Raw genomic sequence first — 23,325 nt, 5'->3', positions numbered from 1 at the left:
CATGGATGGTCTCAGGATGCTTCACTGTTGGCATGACACAAGACTTATGATAACATTTTCTTCTCCGGACAGTTGATTTTCCAGATATCCCTAACAGTGGGAAGGGGGCCTCATCAGAGAAAATAACTTTGCATCAGTCTTCTGCTGGTCACTCCTTGTACTTCCTGTAGAATTTCGGTCTGTCCTTGATGTTTTTCTTTGAGGGAAGTGGTTTCTTTGCTGCTCTTCTTGACACCAGGCCATTGTTTAGTTTAGTTTAGTTTAGTTTAGTTTAGTTTCTTATAAAGCCACAAGTGCAGCCCCAATAACAGTGATGTACAAAGCAATCAAGAAAAGCCAAACAAAGACAATACAAACACAACAACATAAAATACTAATATTTAGTTCTCTCCTGGGTCAGACTCAAAAGCCAAAACGTAAAAGTGTTCAAAGTGGGGGCAGAGTGGATAGCATGTGGTAAGTTACTCCATAACCTAGGTCTGGCTATCGAAAAGGCACGATCGCCTTTTCGCTTGAGTTGGGACCGTGGCATCTGGAGCAGTAGTTTATCGGCCAGTCTCAGATTCTTTATTGGCTGGTGTAAAATAACAAGATCTGACAGTTAAGAGGGATCAAAACCATTTAAAATTTTAAAAATTATTAATAGGGCCTTGAAGTTGACCTGATATTTGACAGGTTACCAATGTTAAAATCGGAGTGATTCTGCCCCCCCTTCTCAGACTGGTCAATAGTCTAGTAACGGCATTTTGTGCCAACTGCAGTCGATTCACCAATGATTGAGAGAGTCCTAAATACACATTACAATAGTCCAGTCTAGATGATATAAAAGCATGGATGATCGTCTCCAGATCTATAGATGTGTAGTAGAAACTAGTTTTCACCACAGTATTAACTTGCAAAATTCAACTTGCAATCAAAAAATATACCCAGATTTTTTTGTGTATGGGTGAACATTTCTAAACAGGGACCCCAAGCAGCTAGAGATAAGGAGCAAAGAGCTAAGAGGGCCAACAACAACAACATCTGTTTTGCTATCATTTACAGTAAGTGGAGAAAATTCAGTATTTTACAACCACTTATGCTAGAACAAGACTTGTCAAACTGGGTGTAATGGGACATACAGTTGTGTGTTGTCAGCATGGCAGTGGTATGCGATCTCATATTTCCTGAAAGTAGACCCCAAAATAACATATACAGGGAAAATGGAATTGGATTCAGTATGGACCCTTGTGGGAGCCCGCATGATAGTCCAAAAGTCTCACTGTGCGTGCAGATGCACTTACACCCACCTGCTGCCATTCACGAGTTCACACTTACCTATAATCAGATAGAGTAAAGGTTATGCATATTTGCCATGCTGTCCGAGGGGAGGGCTTCAAGCTCGGAATTTTGCCCGAATTCAGAGTAAACCCCTCCTCATCCCAGGTTGAGATAGGAATAGTTAGAAATGAGGAGATGGGGTGATGGAGGGATGCTGGAAAACTGTTGTGAAACAGCGGTAAGTCTGCTGTGTATATATACCTCTTATCTTATTAATTTAGTTTGTTATCTGAACATGCTCCACCCAAACTTTGTTAATAAAACATCATTCACACTAACATATAATCAGTAAAGGTGCTCAAAATTTGGAATTTCAAATCCAGAGAACTCCCCCAAAGGAGCAAGTATGCAAGGGACAGCCGCCAGAGATGAATTGACCCCCCCAAAAAATTGTGTGCCACAAATTGGCAGGCTAGCATTTGCGGGGAGGTGTCTGACCACTCGACCGGGAGGGACCACGCAGCATCCAGTGGGAGCAGTTTTAGAGATTTTAGAGTTAAAATTGGAAGTAATGGCAAGTTCTGAGCATCTGAGAAAGCCTAAAAAGGCCAAAATAAACAGTGTTGAGAGTATGGGCAGTGTTAATGGAATTATATCCTAATCGGAGAGTGGAGCTACATTTAGTGAGTATCTTTAGTGTTATGGGCTGTCTGGAAATGGAGGATGGAGTCAAGCAATGCATCTAGGAGGGGTTTCAACAGGTGGGTTAAAATGGGAATATTAGCTCTTAATAGTGAGGAACTGGAGTTGGAGATGAGTTCGCCTCTAGAGCCAGCAACCTGAATTTCTGAAACAGAAAACAAGAGAGAGTCAACAATTTGATTTTTTGAACAGGGCATGTGTTTCACTATAAATTGGTAATGATAAATTAGTCGCATGCTGAGATTCAGATGAGACGTCTTAAGAGTGGCATCAGAGCGTGGCCTTTATTAATGCACTAAATGGTTGCTTCATTGTCACAATGAACTAGAATACTGTTGTTGGTCCGTTCTTTCCCCGCAAAAAGGGTGCTAGGACAAGAGGGTAAAGCTCGAACAGACACTCGAATGGGACTGTAGTGTGTCTAAAAGCTGGGGGGGGGATTTGGAGGATGTGGCTGGGCCCATAGTTTTCTCCTGGGAGATAGTAATGCTCTGCGAAAAATGTTTTGAACTGTGAAGATATGCGTAGCTGGGATGGCGTCAGGAGGCGAGATGATTAAGAAATTGTCAAGCAGGTGAAATGCATAGTTGTAAGTCAGGATCTTACAAAAAGCTTCTGATAGCATATCGAAGATTTGGGGGCTGCTTTTGCATCCAAAAGTTAATTGTATGGCAAAGTAGAATTTCCCACACCAGTGTACCTTGAATTTTATTCATAGAAATCACTTGATCTATGTCGTGGTATTGGAAAAAAAATTCTTTGAGAGAAATTAGGCTGTTTATGCTTGGGAACAGGGATTTACGCGGGGCTGACAGATTGATTATTAGGCGTGTATTACCCTAGAATTTCCTAGCAGCCACTCCAATAGGGCTAATATGGAAAATCTCAAAGGGGGGAAGCATTAAAAGGGCTAATCATGAAACCTGATTCGACTTCTTTTTTAATCAGATTGTCTACTATATCGGGCTCTGCTAGAGCAGATTGGCGATTATCACAGACAATGTTTTGAGAGAGCGAGGGTTAATTTGAGGACATGGTGGAATGAGCCACTCAACAGAAGTCTGTTGTATATATACCTATTATCAAAGCTATGAATAAACTTAATATCACAACTCACTGTGTGAGAAATTTGATCACTAATTTTCTAGAGAACTGCCACTAGGGGGTGCCAAACTATACAACTATACAAAACTATACAAGCAACAAGTAAACTTTGAGCAGAACATCTGCACTGGTGGTAATATGATTCCATAACTGATTCCTTAGGAGGAGAAAGTTCTGGCACTTGCTGGACACCATGGGACATCCTGAATCCTTTTTCACTGCAGTTGAACCTCTCTCCTTGAAGTTCTTGATGAATGTTCTTTGAGGTGCAATATTCTTTGCCATTTCCTTGCATGTGAAGCCATGTTGATGCAAAGCAACCATTGCTAACACAAGAACACAATGATTGGAAGCACTTCTTCCCTCGTTTAATAGCAATCAGTCTGCTCTTATAATCCAATCAGGGGTGCGTTTCCCATACAATGACGTAATTCGCTGCATAACTATAGTACACTTACAATACATCGTTGAAAAAAATCTACTAGCTAGTCACGACTGTTTCCCACAACTGTATTGTTGCAAATTTGTTGTTTAACCACGTTAGTTAATAATTTCATACAGGTGGTGGAGTAATAACTTCTTTTAATGAATCCTTTTGAGATTTTTTTATTTTTTTGCTATAAATTACAGACATTGCATCTGTTGGCAGTTCTCATTTTCTCATTTTTGCTTTATTTCCAGATTCAATAGGCTCGTTCTTATGTACTAGAGCACATGCACACACTTCAAAAACGATGCTTTAAATCTCTTGACAAACTAAAAGATGTAAATGACATTTGTATATATTTAAAATAAAAGATATAGATTGTACTGAATGTCAGCTTGCTTATTTTGCTCAAGATAAGAATTTAATAAGTCCACATGTCATGAAAACAAGAAATCATGCTTCTAACCACAGCTTGAGAGCTGTCGTTCCAACCACACAACTTCGATGCTGTTTGCAAATGTTTGTTGGAACTATGGTTTCACGAAACACTGACTCATTGAACTATGCTGATAATGATGGAACTTGCGACCATAGTTGGCTAACGATGCTTTTGGGAAACACATACCCGTGAATGATAGCTAGTTTACCTGATTAGTACTTGTTCACACTTTCCCATGTGCTGATGATATGATTAGTGAAGCTGGTCATTTTTTGCCATGCAAGGACAAAAAACAGTGAAATTTGGGTTTTTGAGATAAAGTTTTTTTTTCTTTTTTTTTCTGAACAATGAAGCTTTTTGGCAATTATTTAAATTCATCTGATCACTCATCTAGAAACAATGTGAATTGACACCACAACAACTAAAGCAGCAAACTTTGGAAACACAAAATTGATGTCACTGCCAGTACTTTTGGCCACGGGTACATAAGACTAATTTTTAAACATTGCAAAATATGAATAGTGTGACCTTATTTGTAGAAAGAACAGAAAGTGTTATAGGACAAAGTGCTGACTCAGTTTATCCCAGTGGAGGAAATTATATCTGTTGTCTTTTTATCTTTTTATCTGATCAGTTTTTGAAGGAAAATCTGTCATATAAAAAGTTTGTCCAATGTAATCTGATTGCAAAATAGTGAGTTGCCCAAAAATAATTTCCTTTGTTTTGCTGACATCCAAGTCTGTTTTACGCCTCATTCATCACTGATGAAACAAAAAATGGTGGTGTCATCAGTAAATTTGATAATGTGGTTTTTGAAGTGGAGACAGTCATAGGTGAATAGTGAGAAACCAATTATTTAGGGCTGAGGCAGCAGCTCTGTGCAATGCAGGTGTTCTGAAAAAATTGACCATCCTTTTACGATTAGTTGAGGACACATTATTTTGTTGCAGTTTTCAGGTCTAAAAACATCATGTATGTTCATTGTAGATATTATATTTTAGTGAATGTGAATGCAAAATAAATCAAAACGTCTCGGTTACGTATGTAACCTTTGTTCCCTGAATAGGTAACAAGACACTGCGTAGCCATGGCTATGGGAACACCTTCGTTGTGACGAATGTCTGAAGCCCTTATACCATCACACCATTTATTGGCCAGTAGCGCTTAGCACCACCCTGAGGAATACGTCACGTATGCTTTATAAGAACATGTGATACATGCTATTTCATCAAATTTCTATAATGAAGAAAGCACTTTGCAAGGCAGGGGGTACAATGCTTGAGTCAGGAGGGGAAATGCCTCCAAGACCACCTGCTGGAAGCGAAATGGGGTCGGACGTGCGTTTACTAATAGTGCATTCGAATATGCCTACTTACCTACTATATAGTAGGATAAAACAGTAAGTGAAAGGAGTAGTAAGTCCACGGGAGAGGATACGTCATAATCGAATGTAAGCGGAGAAGATCGATGTAGGTGTTTTCAAATATGAGTAACCAAAAACACGATTCTTTGTGTTAAAATCGCATTTGTTGAACTACTGTACAGTAAACTGTTGAATTGCTGGATGTGTAAAGTTGCTAGAGAGATGTTTAATAAATGTTTATTTAACATCTGACAGGAACATTTTTCGATAATTATTGCAGATGATGAGCAAATTACAACATGAAATAGACATGTGAGTGATGTATGTGTGCTATTATGTAGTAGAATTCACTGTTGTCAACACTGCTTACATTACATGAATGTAAGTAATGTAAAAAAACATATCTACAATTAGTAACTAAACATAAGTTATCTATTTTATTTGTCTGTTAGTGCTGTTGATAAATTAAGGAACATTTGTGTGGGATAAAAAGTGTTAACACATCAGCAACTACCTCAACAATTTAAATATTGTTTTATTAACAAAGTTTGGGAGGAGCATGTTCAGATAATTAACCTAATTAACATGAGTGGAGAGCATTCAGTTAATCAACTCAATTAACGACAAGAGGTATATATACAGCAGTCTTACCTCTGTTCGCTTGACAGTTTATCCGCATTTGGTTCACCCGTTTGCTATGATGTCTCAAATTCAACTCCTCCCATCTGACGACGAGTTCAGCTCTTCTCCTGATCCTCCGCCGCAATCAGCCGGCCCCAGGACCACTCCTTCTTCACCAGATACTGCCACCAAGCGCAAGCGGGCGCCAGCCTGCTCAAGCAGCCACTCGCTTGCTAAGACGCCCAGGCCTACCCTCATCACCACCGGTGAGAATTCCAGCTTCCTCCCCGGCATCCAACTATTGTTCGCCCGTGTCAATGATTCCACCTATTGGGAAGTGGACAGTATTGAGTCTGAGGCAAGCACTGATTAATTTCGACGTTCAGCCCTCGTGCAGGATGAACAAAGCGGATTTGTACAATCTATACGTTACCTTACCTCCAAAGCGGCCAATAGGCAGAGCAAAACCCATGGGGCCCCGAATTCGCCTCGCCCAAGACCAACACCTTCCTTCCGCACAAGATCTGATTCTCTGTGAGCATTGGGCCGCAGCGGCAGGCCTTCAGCGAGCCTGGGCCACACCCCAGATTCCACCTCTACAAGACCTCACTCGCCTCCCGCTTCAGCTCAGCCTTTCACCGCGGCTCTTCTTGCCGCAGCACCATATGCAGCTGGGCCTGCCGGCCCCCACGCAGCCTCTCAGTTTTTTCCTCCCGCTGTTTCTAACCCCTTTCGTTTGGAGTCACCTCCAGCTCCTATATCAGATGCTAGCGTGAGACTGCCTCCACTAGCGGCGTACGCTCAGGCATTTCATCATCTTTCTGTGACCACCGTTAACCCCTCCCCCTTTCAGTGGCCTGCAGCTCCAGCAGCACAAGCAAGCGTGAGGCTACCTCCACTTGCAACACAGACCTTCTCAGTCTTTTCCTCCATGTCCCTCTTACACTTCTCTCAATCTCCCTCCTCAAGCCCCACAGGCCGACTCAAGTGTGAGGCTGCCTCCACCGACAGTCGTGGCCCCGGTTTCTCTCCCTTACAGCTTTCTCCTAAATACAAAATCACATCATTCTCTGTTCACTTCTCTGTTCACAGCAACTCCGAAGCCCGTCCCATCAAATGCTGTCGCCTCGGAACCACCCCCAGTGGCTCACAACATCCGAGCACAGATCCTGGCAGGTGCGGAAGTAGACCTTTCAAGTTTACTTTCACAGCTTCCCGTGTGTGATTCTAACTGCCAGATAGACTGCGGAGATTTTTCTGTCACCTTAAAAAATCAAAACCCATATTCATCATGTTTAATTTCTTTTTCTGAATTCACTGTCGCTTTCAGCCATTTCACAGAAATAATTTGTTCAGCCTTCCCCCATTGGCGGTGCAAACTGAACAATTATTAAACACTCATGGCGGAGCTTGCATTGTCCTATAGTGCCCCTACTGAAGTGCACTCGACCCCGACCTACATAGCAAAGTATTCCTAGGCTGCAGGAATATTTCATGCGCGTGCCCACAAATGAACCCTTCCATCCCCCCCTGCCCAGACACAGCCCCTGTTAAATCAACCAGCTACATACCAAGACCTGCAACAATCAACACAAATCCACACAATTCTGACTTCAGACGTAGAGCATCTTCCTTTGCTGACAGCAGACAGCCTTGCAACAACTTTAATATTGGCATGTGCACCAGACAGCGTTGTCGGTACTTACACATATGCAACTTCTGCGGCGGTGCTCGTGCCCGTCCTGTATGCCCTGTGTTTAAAGCTGTCAATCAAAAAAAAATGACAGACCGACTCCTGTGAATATTTTTCGTCTAGCTATCGAACTAGCTCACCACCCGGACTCGGACTGCACTGATTATCTGCTGCCCAGCCTTAAACACGGTTTTAAAACTGGGGTGGAATGCCCACTCTCCCAAAACACCATCTGTAATAATCTCCAATCTACTGTCGCTGAGCCCAACATTGTAAACAACCTGAATAAAAAAGAAGTCGAGTCAGGCTTCATGATCGGCCCTTTTGACGATCCCCCATTCAAAGTTTTTCGTATTAGCCCCATTGGAGTAGCTACGAGAAAATTTTCGAGGAGGAAATGCCTCATAATCGATCTCTCAGCTCTGCATAATTCCCCATTCCCAAGCATAAGCAGCTTGATCTCACTCGACGAATTCTCTCTCAAATACCACGACATAGATCATGCAATCGAAATGATAAAAATCATGGGTCAGGGCGCTTGGCTTGCCAAAATCGACATCATGTCTGCTTTCAAAGTGATGCCCATTCACTCGGATTCATGGCACTTATTCAGGGTGCCCTGGCACGGGAAATTCTATTTCGCTGTTCGCTTAACTTTCGGATGCAAAAGCAGCCCCAAAATTTTTACCATTTAATGTGAAGCTGTTTGCTGGATTTTGTCGAACAATTACGCAATTCCTCACCTCATTCACCTGCTAGATGATTTTCTAATCATTTTGAACCCCGACTGCAATGGGGAAAGGATGGACTACTAGCAGAATTTTAGTGCATTGCGACAACAAAGCAACAGTCCAGTGCATTACCAAAGGCTGTTCCAATTCACTTGCTCTGATGCCATTTTTAAGACGTCTAATCTGGATCTCGGTATGCGATCATTTTATCATAATCGCTAAACATGTCTCGGGTCAGAAAATCAAATTGCTGACTCTCTGTTTCGCTTTCCGTTTCAGAAATTCAGGACGCTGGTTCCAGAGGGGGACCAATTCCCAACTCCAGTATCTCACTATTCAGAACTAATATTCTCGTAACCCACCCGTTAAAACCCCTCCTCGATGCAACGCTGGACACCACCCTCCAAGTAGTTTCTACCAGAATTCTCCAATTCTATGTGACAGCATGGAGATATTTTAAAGCATTCCACTTTCCATATAACATGCCGTATCCCGATTTTTCTCTCCTTTCAATCACCTCTTTCATCTCCTACCTTAACAGTGTTAAGGGCCTCCAAGTCAGATCCATCGAAGGCTACCTGAGTAGCGTCCAATTTTTCCACAAATTGATGTATGGCGCTCCCTCCCCCCAAGATAAATAATTCACAAACTTCCGTCCTGATCAAAGGGATTCAACTGTTCCAGCCCACCCGTCCCGACGCCAGACAACCCATAACGCTAAACATTCTCACAAAATGCATTACCCTCCACACAGGCTACCAGCCCCTTAATACCATCCGCACACACTCTACGCTGTTTATTCTAGCCTTTTTTTTTATTGTCTTAGATGCTCTGAACTTGCTATCACTTCCAAATTCGATCCAAAAATCCACTTATCAGTACTTGATAGTGAAACAATCTCATACTTGATTAAACAAAGCAAGACAGACCAAGCTAAAAAAGGACATTTCATCTAGTATATTTTCAACTTTTTGTCACCAATCCAACCATAATGCGAGAGCCCTCCTGGTTGAGCGTCCATGTTTTGTCTTTCCCCATCTGGCGAGGCTTACCTGTCTGATGCAGTGAGTCTTGATCTCCCGTCAGATGCTGCGAGAGCCCTCCCGGTCAAGCGTCTATGCTTTCTCTTTCTCTGTCCGGTGAGGCTTACCCATCCGATGCAATGAGTCTTGATTTCCCGTCGGACGCCACGAGAGCCCTCCTGGTCGAGCATCCATGTTTTCTCTGTCTCCGTCTGGCAAGGCATACCCGTCCGATGCAGTGAGTCTTGATCTCCCGTTGGATGCTGCGAGAGCCCTCCCGGTCAAGCGGTTATGTTTTTTTCTTTTCTCTGTCCAGCGAGGTTTCTTCTGGAAACACCAGCCCGCCAAATCCTGGGGCATTTTGGGGGTCTTTAGTCTGGCGGCTGTCCTTTGCTCTTTGGTTTTTGGCGGAGTACTCTGGGTTTTGGGCCAAAATTGGAGCCCTCCCCTTGGACAGCACGCCAAATACTTTTAACCTTTTAACCTACACCACAAAAGTAATAAAGGAATGCTGACATGAATAGTAAAATGTTTTAATCTGTTTAAATGTTTTACAGGTAGTCATGTTCAGGCACACAAATGTTTGGAGCAGACACGTTCTCCCACTCTTGCTTTAAGGTTGTGGGGTTCAGGGGGACCGACGACATGGTCTTCCTCATCTTCTGGCTCAACAATGTCCCTATTGAGGAGAGCAGCAATGAGGGACATGATGGACAGCAAAGACAGGCGAAGGTGGCCACAGTGGTCAGCTGCAGAATTGGCACAGCTGTGTTGAGATGGCAGTAGAATGTGGAGTTCACTGCCTGTAAATACATGATTGTTAGAACAATAAGTTTGAATAAAGCTTTGTTTCATGCGTTCTTGACTTGTATATGTATTTCTTAATTGTGATGGTTACTTTTATTCATTCTTTTTCCCCATTTATTCATGTTTCCTATTGTACATAAAATTATTTTAATTCTTGCATTAATTCATTGCTTGGCTGAAAATAAATTGAGATGTATTCACTTTGGCTGCATTTGTCTGGTGTGTATTCATGCATAGCTATGTCATATGATAAAACATTTTACTTGTTTACCAAAGCAATTTTCAGTAAAAAAAAAAAAGTAATATAATTAAGTATTGGTCAGAATTTATCATTATTATTGTGCGTAAGTGTTGGGGTGGGCTAGCAATGCAATTCATTCTGGGGTAATCTTAATTTTTAAGTAGTGATACTTACATTTTTAGAGTATAAAATCAACAGTCTTTTCCAAAGGTGAGGTCTTCGCCCATTGTCTCCTTTCTGCAGACATTGCAAACGCTGAGGAAAACTGTACTAGGTAGGTTGTCAAGTTACTGGTGCTATGAGGTGTTAGTGCACCTGTCGCTCATTTAAAAAAAAAAAAAAAAAAAAACATGGGTTTGCGTACATGATAGTATGAGATTATATACACAGAAAAAAGCACAATGACAAGGTTAAATATCTTTGAATAATTCATCATAATGCATAAAAAAATTATTTATATTTATAAGCCTGAGGGATGCAACGAGAGTTAAATTCAACAAGAAAAAGAGGAAAACATAAATGAGATTTAAGCCATTTTTGTGGATGAAAATTTTTGTCATTATTATTGTTCATTGTTAAAGATACAACTATGGTATTTTCCCTGATCTTCTATGTAATTATAAGTTCTGCAATAATAAAAATGAAAAAATATATATGAGCGACAGGTGCACTAACACCTCATAGTGCCATAAAACTGGGTCAGATTAGTAGGAATTCAAAATATAAGAACTTAAATTAACCCAAAATTTATTGGTTATACTACAATCAAAAAATGCTGTTTCTTCAACAAGACCACAAAATTAACAAGTTTAATAAATATCAAGATATTTACAGATGAATTAAACCTGTCACTCATATCTTTTAAGTTGTTGCACTTGTGATAACGTCATAGGTCACATGATAATGTCAACATGGCGGATGATGTCCGTGTCGCATTCAAAAACTGAGAACAGTGTTCTGAGGTCTCCTTCCCAAAAGGTTACCGGTTACCGAAATAAAAGAACAGTTAATGTTCTTTTTTTTTTTATAATGAGAGTATATTGTGGTAATAAGCTGTGAAAATAACAATAATATTGAATTAATCTCTGCTGTTTTTCCCCCCAGACAGATGTAGTTGTTACCTAAACATTTATGACAATTTGCCTTAATCTTTTAACATAGAAGAGGTCTTTGTACCATTAAAACATCCTGCAAGTTTCATACTCGACTAAAACTCATGGGCTGGTCCTCATAATAAACAAAGCATTTATTTAATCAATTTTCATAATGCTTTGTCTGTAAACGAACACAACACGTACGGCCGGTTCATAAACGGAAGATATAAACATCTAATTCAAAATAATAAAAATATTAATAAAAACTATAATAGTATCCTAATGCTAAAATATCACTGGAACCTGGAAAGACACATGAATCTGTAAGACAAGAATAACTAAATAGCTGGTCATTCTGACTTCGTGGGTCACATTTTAAGTACTTCTGTGATTATGTTTACGATATTGACAGACTTTTTGTCAGACTGAAACCTCAGGGCGAGTCACCGAGCTCTTGACAATGTAAGTGCAGACTGGGTCCAGCTGCTTTGCTAGGGTTTTGAGGATTCATGTTAAGATACCATTTGGTTGCGTTACTTGTCGTCACATGATAAGAACCTTGAATACAACGTGCACATTCTCTCATTTAACAGAAATCATTTTGTTGGTCTAGTACAATGTCACAAGTGATTCATGCAGTTTTTCTTTGTCCTTTTAGCAGTATGCTTGGCAGTAACAAGGACTGGATGTTACAATAGTTACATTTACATGTTTTTTTTGTTTTTTTTTTAAGTTAAACAATGTTTATATGTAACACCAATTACATGTTTCCAAAAAAGCCTTTATTTCAAGCCTGAATGACTATAGACCAGTCGCTTTAACCTCAGTGGTTATGAAATGTTTTGAGAGGCTGGTACTAGCATATCTAAAGGTCATCATCGGTTCATTGCTGGATCCATTTCAGATTGCGTACAGGTCTAATAGGTCTGTGGAAGATGTGCTGAACCTGGGTCTGTATTTTACTCTGAAGCATGTCGATTCTCCAAGGTCTTATGTACGTATTCTTTTTGTGAATTTTAGCGCAGCCTTCAACACAATTATACCTGACATTCTTAATCTCAAACTGCTTCTTATTCTCAAAACAGCTTTTGGTGCCATATCCTATTCATAGCTGGATCATTAATTTTCTCACTAATAGAGTGCAGCAGGTGAGAATGGGGGTGTTTACATCTAGCACAAGCATCCTTAGTATCGGCGCCCCTCAAGGGTGTGTGCTCTCCCCTTTGTTATTCTCCATATATACAAATGACTGCACTTCTTCTGACTCCACAGTTAAGTTTTTAAAATTTGCTGATGATATTACAATTATTGGCCTTATTCGGGATGGAGATGAGTCAGTATACAGGCAGCAAGTGGAACAGCTCTACTCGTGGTGCATATGTAATAATCTGAAACTTAACATCAGTAAAACTGTGGAGATGACTGTTGATTTTAAGAAAAGTCTATCCTGTTTGTCTCCACTTATAATCAATGGTTGTACAGTGAGTAACACCGAATCCCACAAGTTCCTTGGCACTACCATCTGCAGTGATCTGAAATGGGAGAGCAACGTTGTCCGCATTATTAAAAAAGCTCAACAGAGCATGTACTTCCTCCGTCAATTAAGGAAGTGCAACCTGTTAAGAGAAGTTATGTGTAAAGTTTACAAGGCTACGACTGAATCGGTCCTGTGCTCCTCACTCACTGTCTGGTACAGTTCTGCCACCCAACGAGACAAGTATAAGCTTCAGAGAGTGGTCAGAACGGCTGAACGCATTATAGGGACTGATTTATCCTCCCTTCAGGATCTGCACTGGCTCCGTGTCTTGAAACAGGCGGAGAAGATTGTCCGTGACCCTCATCATCCCGCACACAAGCTTTTCAGGTTGTTACCTTCTGGAAGGTGTTATACTCTAATTAAAACAAGGACTAATAGATTTTGGAATAGCTTCTTTTCGGTAGCCATAAAGACTCTGATTTACTTGTCACTTCTTTCTTGTGTAATATCGTAACTAAGGGCAGTATTTTAGCTAATAATTATTGCGTTGTCGTGTGGTTATTTGTAAGGCACTGTATATTGGTATTTGCAAGTATTATAATACAGTACATATACATGTGGGACGACTGATACCGGGAAAAAATTCCTTGTATGCTTTGCATACTTGGCCAATAAAAGCTGATTTGATTTGAATTGAATTGAATTGAATTGAATTGAATTGATTTGATTTGATTTGAATTGAATTAGAAACAGTAAAACAATTCCTGTCACATTCCTAAAATAACTCAAATATTACAACTGAAAAACCCAACATTTATTTTGGTGAGTATTTGTGAAGTACAGGAAAGAGCAAAAATGTTACAACTGTACTCAGTCTACCATATAAGAGCTGCTAACGACAGTAGGACAGTAGGACAGTAGGACACTGACCTGCAAAGATACAGTACTGTGAAGAGTTTTAGGCACTTGTGTAAAAATGCTGTAAAGTGAGGATGCTTTCAAAAAATACTGTCATAAATAGATTTTATTTATTAATGAACTTCTATTAACTAAATACAATCAATATTTGGTGTGACCACCCTTTGATATATTATTTAAATGGCATACTATTTAATTCTCTCATCATTTACTCACCCTCCTTCCATCCCAGATGTATATGTTCGGCGGGGTCTTGCGGCTGTCAGAGCAGAAACGAAAGTTGATGCTGGTAGTATGTTTTTCCGCCGACTCTGGGTGCATTCATATGTAAATTGCGCAAGCTTATTTTGTACATTTTCTTAAGGTCTTCCCACTGTATTCTGACTGAAATGGCATATAATCTTAGGGTACGTTTACACGACAATGATGTACTAAAAACCTAAAAGTTTTTCCTCTGCATTTTTGAAAAGTTTAAATTACAGGTGACAACATTGTCAAAATGATCCTTGTTCACACGGATCCGCAAAAACAATTAACAATGGATCTTCGACGTTGCCAGCCGTCATGCTCTCGTTTCATCGCGAGTGATGATCTGCATGGCAAATGAGTCAAATACCTTGGCCTGTCACATGCACGTGAAGCTATGATACTTAAAAGCTATTGGCTCATAACGTATACTAATGACACCTCTGCCAAATCATTGGCTGTAATCATATCAACATATAACATCAACACACAACACAACATAACACCGTATCGGCATACATAAACTGGGCATCAGTAACAGAATATAAAGCTAACTTTGTTTAACGCAGACTAATTACCTCCCTCGCAAGACTGGGTCTTCAAGTGGCAGCAGGCCTTCAGCAAGTCTGGGCCGTGCCCCAGATTCCGCCGCTGCCAGGCCTCCTCTTCGCTGCGCCGAGCTACACATCACAGCTTTCCCCAGCGCTGTGCCCCATTTCGCAATACCAGCCTCCATCAATACATGTCGCCTTCTTAGTGTGAGTATGCCTCCGCCCGCCTGCCTTTCTTCTTTCTAACACTCTCCCCCAAGCTAGATCTCCTTTCATTCTGTTCTCCGCAATGCCAATACCCATCCCACCGAACGCTAAAGCATTGGAACCACCCCCCCATCACCTGCCACATCAGAAAACAGATCCTCACAAAAATTCAGGCTGCTGACACCAGAAACGGACCCAATCCCAACCCCAGTACCTCACTGTTCAGAGTTGATATTCCCATAAACCACCCATTGAAACCTCTCCTTGACGCCTCTCTCAACTCCATTCTTCAAGCCGTCTCACTTATAACCCTCCAATCCTATCTAACTGCATGGAGATGTTTTAAGTCTTTCCACTTCACAAACAACCTGTTTTTTCCCGATTTTTCTCTGCTCACCATTACCTCATTCATATCTCATCTCAACAGCATCAAGAATCTCCCAGCCAGCTCCAGCAAGGGTTACTTAAGCAGAATTCAATATTTCCACAAACTTATTTTCGGTTAGCTCTTCTCAGAAATAGCCAATTCACAGACATCTCTGCTCATCAAAGGCATCCAAAACTCAAACCCACCCACCCAGGTGCCAGACAACCCATAACTTTAGACATACTCACCAAATGTATCTCCACCCTCCGCTGAGGCTACCACTCCATCAATACCACCCTCACACTTGACGCAATGCTCATATTGGCTTTTTTCGGTTTTCTCAGATGCTCAGAACTCACCATCACGTCCAGCTTTAACCCAAAAGTCCATCCCACAAATACAGATTTGGATAGTTGGAAAGCAAGTTGAAAAGCAGGTTTGCTCCACTGCCGCAGCAGTGTCATCTGCTCTGCTCCCACAGGATCTCAATTCTCCGTCCAAACTCGCCCATTAGGCAGTTTGAAAGCAAGTTGAAAAGCAAGTTTGGTCCACTGCCGCAGCAGTGTTATCTCTTCCGCTGGAGCTCAGCTCTCCGTCAAACTTACTAATTGGATAGTTGAAAAGCAAGTTGAAAGCAAGTTTGGTCTACTGCCGCAGCCGTGTTCTCCTCCGTTCCCGCAGGAGTTCATTTCTCCGTCCAACGTGCTTCCACTGCCACAGCAGCGTCATCTTCTCTGTTCCTGCAGGAGCTCGTTTCTCCATCCAAAGTGCTTCCACTGCCGAAGCAGTGTCATTTCCTTCGCTCATGCAGGAGCTCGCCCACGCAAGACCATCCCCAGTCAACTACCAACGAGGCTCACCCATCTGATGCCATGACCACCAAACTCCAGTCTGATGTTGCAAGAAGCCCTCCCGATCCAGCGACTAACCCCCTCCCTACGATTGGCACACCATCAGCTTTGCACTCTGCAAGTTTTAGGGTTTTATCAGCATCTTTTCTGGGGGAGTACTCTGGGTTCGTGCCAAATACTGGGAATGGAGCCCTCTCCTCGGACAGCACGCCAAATATGCTTAACATTTACTCTAGCTGACTTATTTGTAAGTGTGAACTCATGAAATGATGTTTCATTAACAAAGTTCGGGAGGAACACATGCGAATAATCTATCCAGTCAACTTGTCATCAGCAATTACCACGTCTATCCTATCAGTATGAGAGGAAGCCTATGTGTACACCTACATTCCTCAACAGTTTTCAGCATCCCTCCACCACCCCGACTCCTCACTCTTGGCTTGTTCCTACCACAGTAAGGAATACGGGGGGAGTACTCTGGGTTCGGGCCAAATACCGGGCACGGAGCCCTCTCGGAGAGCATGCCAAATATGCTTACCGTTTACTCTATCTGACTTATTTGTAAGTGTGAACTCATGAACTCAACTAACTTGTGGGGAAAGTTTTGTAGCCTATCCCATAGTCATTGTTCCTAACCTTTCTCTTAGTTAAATCTCTTTATTAAACACTTTCAAAATAATGTTCATGAAATCATCACATATTGTCATTAGTATTTGATGAATGTTCTCATATTGTTGGCAGAAAACATTAATTGAACATTATTCTTTGAACATCCTTTACATTAAGGATAACTAATTTTCTGGCTAAAAAAATGGCTTAAAGGGATAGTTCACCCAAAAATGAAAATTTGATGTTTATCTGCTTACCCCCAGGGCATCCAAGATGTAGGTGACTTTGTTTCTTCAGTAGAACACAAATGATGATTTTTAACCGTTGTGGTGTCTCAGTCGCATAATGCATGTCAATGGGAACTCCATCTATAAGAGTCAAAAAAACATGCACAGACAAATCCAAATTAAACCCTGCGGCTCGTGACGACACATTGATGTCCTAAGACACGAAACTATCGGTTTGTGCGCGAAACCGAACAGTATTTATATCATTTTTTTTTACCTCTGATACACCACTATATCCAACTGCCTTGAGCATCCGGTTGGTGAGGTCTAAAAACGCGCTCTGATGATGGAAGTGATCTCTTGCCTGTATATGTCAATGAGTGCGAGCAATCACTTCCGGCATCAGAGTATCACACACAGTTTCTGCCAATCTCATGTTAATCTTAAGTACCTATAGAGTAGTAGTGCATCCTTCATATCTCCAAAAAGTCTTTAGTTTTATCATATTTATAAAAGATACATACGCTGTACCGAGTATTTCCGAAAACAGCTGAGCGCCTTGAGGCATGTCCTGTGAGCGGAGATAGAGTGACGAGCTGTCACGAGCACGCACAGCTTTTGTGTAGAGATCGGCTGCAAGCTATCAATGGTCAGTTAAATAGATGTATTTAAACACACACAATACACCATCGCATTATCCCTGGATAACTTTTGAATCACTATAATGAATATAGCGTATAGTGAATGATGAATAATGAATTTATGAGTTCACTGCATTCATGTTGTTTACATTATATGCACTTAGGCACCTATTGCCAACAAAACAGACATTTGAAGCAGTTTTACTCACCACCTGCAGTTCCGACTCATAACCGGGATCATTATCGCTGTGACCGCTCCATCTTTCAGTTTCAAACAATCTGTAAATCCAGCATAGAACTAGGCCTTGTTTATGAAACCATAAATGCCGATCCTGAGGGCTCGAACAGCCACGGAAAAACACGAGATATACTCCATTCATTTTAACCAATAAAAAAGTGATTGCAACTATCAGTTTCTATGGTTATTTTAATAACAAATGTTGAGAGCGCATCAATGTATTGCGTGAGCACAAAACTCTCAGCTCTACTTAACGCTGGGTTCTTTGGGAAGCAAGGTTATCTTTCTCTCACAACCAAAAACACACTTCTTTGGTGACATTGTTGATTTCGTGAAGTCCTGTGACCTGTGCAGTGCTGCCGACGACTTCCGTAAACCCGAACGCGCGTTGATGGGCGTGCTCTTGCTCTCTCGCTCTGGTCGACGTGTGTGCGTGCGCCCTTCCGGGAGAAGTGCCCGTACAAGGAATTCCGACCTTGTTGACATCACTCAGGCCGATACTCAAAAAAAAGATCCCGAATCCTGTAAGGATTTGGAAGAGAATTTTTGGCACAGAAATACTCCATCATTTGTCCAACTCGTGTTTTGAAACTTTGGCCATGTTTAGCATGAGAATCCAACTCTTTAACAGTGTAAATAAGTCAGAATACATGAAATAGCATTATACCCCCCCTTTAAGGTTGGATGTTACACAAAATACCCTGTGTTTAATGAACACTGCTCAGGGTGACCATTAGTGATGACACCTGAAGTTAACAAACAGAATCACTGAAGGAAAGAGGAACAAACATATGAAGTTATCATTTTGGTGAAGAGGTCTGATTCAGTGATCATATCTGAAGTCTATGATCAGAAGTGTGTTTTGTTATTAATTCATTTAAATATTGTGCTACTGACCATGTGATTCTATTGTAAAAAATCAGACTTTCTGAAAAATGAAAACATGTGAGCAGGAAGTTAACTATTTTTGTACTTTTTGTCTAAAAACCATAAAATATAGTTCAACTTGCCCCAGGCTTTCCTACATAACTAGTAGACTAGTGTTTCTGCAAGTATATTAAATGTAATATTTCTATCTTTAGAAGTATGAAGTATCATATTACAGGTTTGAATTTTGCTAGTCAGTACAGAACAGTAGGTGATTTTTTTTTTCCAGCTGAAGTGGCTGGTGGCAGTGGTTGTTTCCTCTCACCGCCACATGAGGGCAGTAGATATCACTTTCATGACACTGCATTCTCCATGTTGTTTTACGTTTCAGAAATTACCTACCTAACACTATAGTATGGTTGTTAGCTAACGTACTGGAAATTGTAAATAAATTGCCCTTTTAACTGATCTCCAAATACTCCTATTAGGTAATGTTCCATACACTGCTGATAAACTAAGTTCTCCAACACAATGCAGAAATAGCAATCGATGCACAGACGGCAATGCACAGTTCCCCAGTTCTGTTTCTTGAGGCACACCAACAGTACACATTTTGGATGTCTCCCTACCTGATCCATCCATTTCAGGTCTCTGCTAACGAAATGGTGAGTTGAGGCAGGTTTGTATATTGTACACACTGTAGGCCAATTTTAGAAGACATGATCTTTTTCTCACATTTTTGTACAGAAATGTGTTTTAGATACACAAAGTAACCATGATAGCACCATCTAAAAAAGTAATTAATTGTGACTGATTTACTATAACACACATGTGACCTGTTATGTACTACACACTGAGCAGCTAAGCGTAACATGGAGAGTGCCCGGAGCTCTGTCTCCTGCTCCCACAAACACACACCACATTAAATTAGCTCAAAAGGTGTTTATTTTGTGTAGGAAAGCTTGCCAAAACAACAAAAAAGCGGTAAAGAAAGATAAAAGATACAATTCTTAAAAATAAAAGATAGAAAAATAAAAGATACAGTTCTTACCTCCCTGCTTACCAATAAAGAGGAGAAAATGTATAGTTAAACAAAAGAGGCCCTCCCACTGCACACACATGCAGTCCATCTGATTAAAAAGGCAATTATAGCTAATACATTTACCGGCCTATACTGCTAACAATTCAGACTCCTCGCAACGAGGTTAACAGGGCATAAGAGCACACAGCAAACCGGCAATGGCACACAATGTTTAGGAAGCACGTACACACATGCGCTACAAAACAAGGTAGCAAGAGAGGGAACTCAAAGAGCAGGCTTCTCACACAGCTTAAATCCACACGTTGAGTCACTTCTGCCCCGCACATGAAAACAGTTGGACCTGTTACATTCAAATGAGCATAGAGGAAGAGAGAAAGAAAGAGAGAAACACTAACACATATGTGCACACTGTTTACTCAGGATAACAATATATGAATGAAACACAAAAGTTATGTACATAGCGCGTAACAGACCCATTTAACAGATGCATAAAAATTGTTTAGTTAGAATAGTGAACTGCTGCCACCAGTGACATACAGTGAGCTAACAAACTACGAACAATTGTCTAGCCCTCTAAAATATGGATAAAAAAAAAAAAAATCAATCTTTAGCCTGAGTAAAAGTGCAATCTAAGTGCAGAGAGATGTTCAACGTGAGCCCAAAGTATACTTAGTTTTTTACGCGTTATGCGTATAGCTGAAGGCATAGCCTTTCAAAGTATACTCCATTTGATGGCGTGCGTGAAAGCACATGCGCCCTAGAAAGTTTCATCTTTGTCCAGTGTCTGCGCTATTTCTCTCCAGAAGTTATGACAAATAAAATGTCTTTGTATTCTTTTAAACTAAAGTTGCGGCTATCTCATAACCTCCTCACACAAGCGCTTGTCAACACGGGTGTCTGTTGTTGTTGCAGTCTCCGGTATTTTGTTTTGTTGTTGTTGTGTCTGTTTAGTTATGTTTTCTACTGTGAAACAATGGCCTGGGCCAGTGTTGCCACTTTGTGGAACAACTGATTAGTGCAAAACAAATTCAATGCGCATGTGCGACCTATGCATAGTGTCACATGTATCCTCTGTCTTGTGTGTTTTTGGTTCAGTCCTGGTGACCTAGTTTTTCCCCAGTCTGTCTAATTAGTAATGTCATTCACCTGTGCCCTGTTAATCACTTCTCATTTGTTCTAGTATATATTCTCCCTGTGTCTTTCAGTTCTTTGTCCGATCTCGTCGATGTATAATGTTTATGTTCGTGTGTGGATTTGCCTGTGTTACCTTCCTGTGGATATATTAAATACTGTGTTTTGGAATTCTCCCTTGTTGCGCGACTTACTAAACATACCGTTACGTGACAGAAGATCGGACCAGCACAATTAATTTTACGGTGTTTTCTTTTGTTTATTTATTTTCGTCACCATGGACATACCCACTGTTGCCCTGCTTTGCTTGGAGCAGAAGGACCGCTCCCTGGAGTCACACTCCATGGATTTTTTGGAGTTGGCGTGCCTCACGCACTATCCTGACCACTCGCTCTGCGTGTTCTACATCTCCAGCCTCAGTGAGCGGTCCTGGGCACGCCTCCCAGGGAGCGGTCCTCGTGAAGATTTCGCCACATGTGTGGAGTGGGTGCTGGTAAACAACAACTCGACATTCACCATCGGCCCAGCGGAGCCTATCAGCACCCCTCCACCTAACCCAGCTCCCAGTCAGCTTACACCCAGCCAGACGAAGCTAAAGTCTGATTCCGGCGCAGACACGGAGCCTGCGCCTTTCGCGGAGAAAGTCCCAGCGAGCCCTGCTGAGCCGTGTTTCACCCCGGAGCCTGAGCCCAATATTATGTCTGACCAGGTGTGCGAGTCGGCAACAACGCCTGTCCCCGAGGGAGTTTTAGTGGAGCTTGAGGACTCGGATGGAAGCCCCGCCCACACTCCCGCCGCTGCGTGTGAATATAATATGGACCCTGGGAACCTATTAGGTTATTTAGAGGAGGATTTAATAGACTGGTTTACAGAGGCTATTTCTGCAGATACTCCTATGTCTTTCACCCCTGTATCTCCTGTGCTCCAAGTATCTCCAGCGCCCCCTGTATCTCCTGTGCTCCAAGTATCTCCCTCGCCCTCTGTGTCTTCTGTGCTCCAAGTATCTCCAGCGCCTTCTGTGTCTTCGGATTGCCCACAACCCTCCCTCTCCCACCTCCTCTATTTAACCAGCATATTTCTTAAGCTACTACTCCTCTGGTTCCTGTCTGCCCCTCATCTCATCCTCAGCTGTCTCCGTGCAGTACTGTGGATTCGCCGTGGGACTTCCAGTCCCCAGCATCGCCTTGGCACGAGGATCCCCTGTCTCCACCTCCAGTCACAGAGCCCCAGACTCTCCCCTTTGACCCATCGGGAAAACGAGGAGGGATATTGAGAAGCACCCCGGATGATTCAGCCGGACTGTGAGACCGCACAGCTGTTGATTGTAGGAACGATTTCATAGTGACCCGAGATCTCACGGAGAACTTGAACGCGAACTTAAGAAGAAAAACAAATGGAGGACAATCGACGTTGTTAGCAGGCTCTCCTGTTAGAGGCAGCCCGATCAAGAGTCATAAGATTTGAGATCGGGGATGCTCCGTCTCTATTGGGAGCAGTTAAATAATCATAATGACATGATACCACACAATAGAGGATTTTTTAGACACAAAAATTATTTGCAATATGCCTCGAATCAGGCTGCACCCACCTGATTGTTTGGGGGTGCAAATCTGGCTCAAAATCGGGCTTAAAATCTTTGTGTGGCCAGCCTTAGATGAAAGCAGCATCCAAACAGAACAGAACTGTGACAGTGGAAGCACACTTAACCAGACAATCAATCAAATTGTGACGTTTATCCAAAAGAAAAGGCTTCCTGAACAAGAAAATAATTACTATGTCTTGATCTTAATTGTGACTAAACATTGCAATGCAATGATGACTGAGAGATGTACAAATGTTCTTCAAAAGCCTGATTGATCATATTTGATACATATATTTTATGGGGACATATCATAAAAATCTGTTCTTTTTCTGTGTTTAAGTGCTATAATCAGATCCCCAGTGCATCTACCAAACCAGAAAACGTGAAAAAGGACAACCCACTAACTTTGTTTTGGTAAGCCTTTTTCTGCAAGCATGTGAAAAAACAAGCCGTTCAGATTCCGCTCCCCTCGTGACGTAGGAAGGGGATCTTATAATATTACCACCCCTTAATCTGTATGTTTCCACCCACAGCGCAGCCATTTTGTTTTCACAAGCGACAATGGTGTACCAGTAACACTGGTCCTGGAGTACAGCTACAACCCTGATCAAACACACTTGAATGTCTTCAGGATTACTAAAGCTACGTGAAGGAAGGTGAGTTGGGTCGGAGCAAAACTCTGCAGGACAGCAGCACTCGAGCGACCGTCCTTAAGCTATCTAAACATTATCACTGATCTGTTAATGGCTATAATAATAAACATATGAGTCTCCATAAACTCCTGGCATCTGAGCCACTAAGGTAATGTGTCCAGATAAATTCATATCAGTATGTGCAAGTCATTTTACACCAGACTGCTTTGCACAC

General features: G+C 41.6%; 1 long non-coding RNA gene across 1 annotated transcript in view; it reads right to left on the bottom strand.

Annotated features, from left to right (window-relative positions):
* Positions 1–9,879: 9,879 nt before the first annotated feature.
* Positions 9,880–23,325, bottom strand: part of LOC127523651 (uncharacterized) — a 31,954-nt gene continuing 18,508 nt past the window's right edge. Inside the window, exons 2-4 of the long non-coding RNA XR_007932913.1 lie at positions 16,988–17,098; positions 14,116–14,158; positions 9,880–10,725 (exon numbers count right to left, since the gene is read on the bottom strand). This is a non-coding gene — a long non-coding RNA (uncharacterized LOC127523651). The remainder of the gene's footprint in view (positions 10,726–14,115; positions 14,159–16,987; positions 17,099–23,325) is intronic.

The sequence above is a fragment of the Ctenopharyngodon idella genome, chromosome 2 (genome assembly GCF_019924925.1).
Source record: "Ctenopharyngodon idella isolate HZGC_01 chromosome 2, HZGC01, whole genome shotgun sequence".
Lineage (NCBI taxonomy): Eukaryota > Metazoa > Chordata > Actinopteri > Cypriniformes > Xenocyprididae > Ctenopharyngodon > Ctenopharyngodon idella.
The sequence above is the reverse complement of the archived record's forward strand: the minus strand, read 5'-3'. Positions and strand labels throughout refer to the sequence as shown.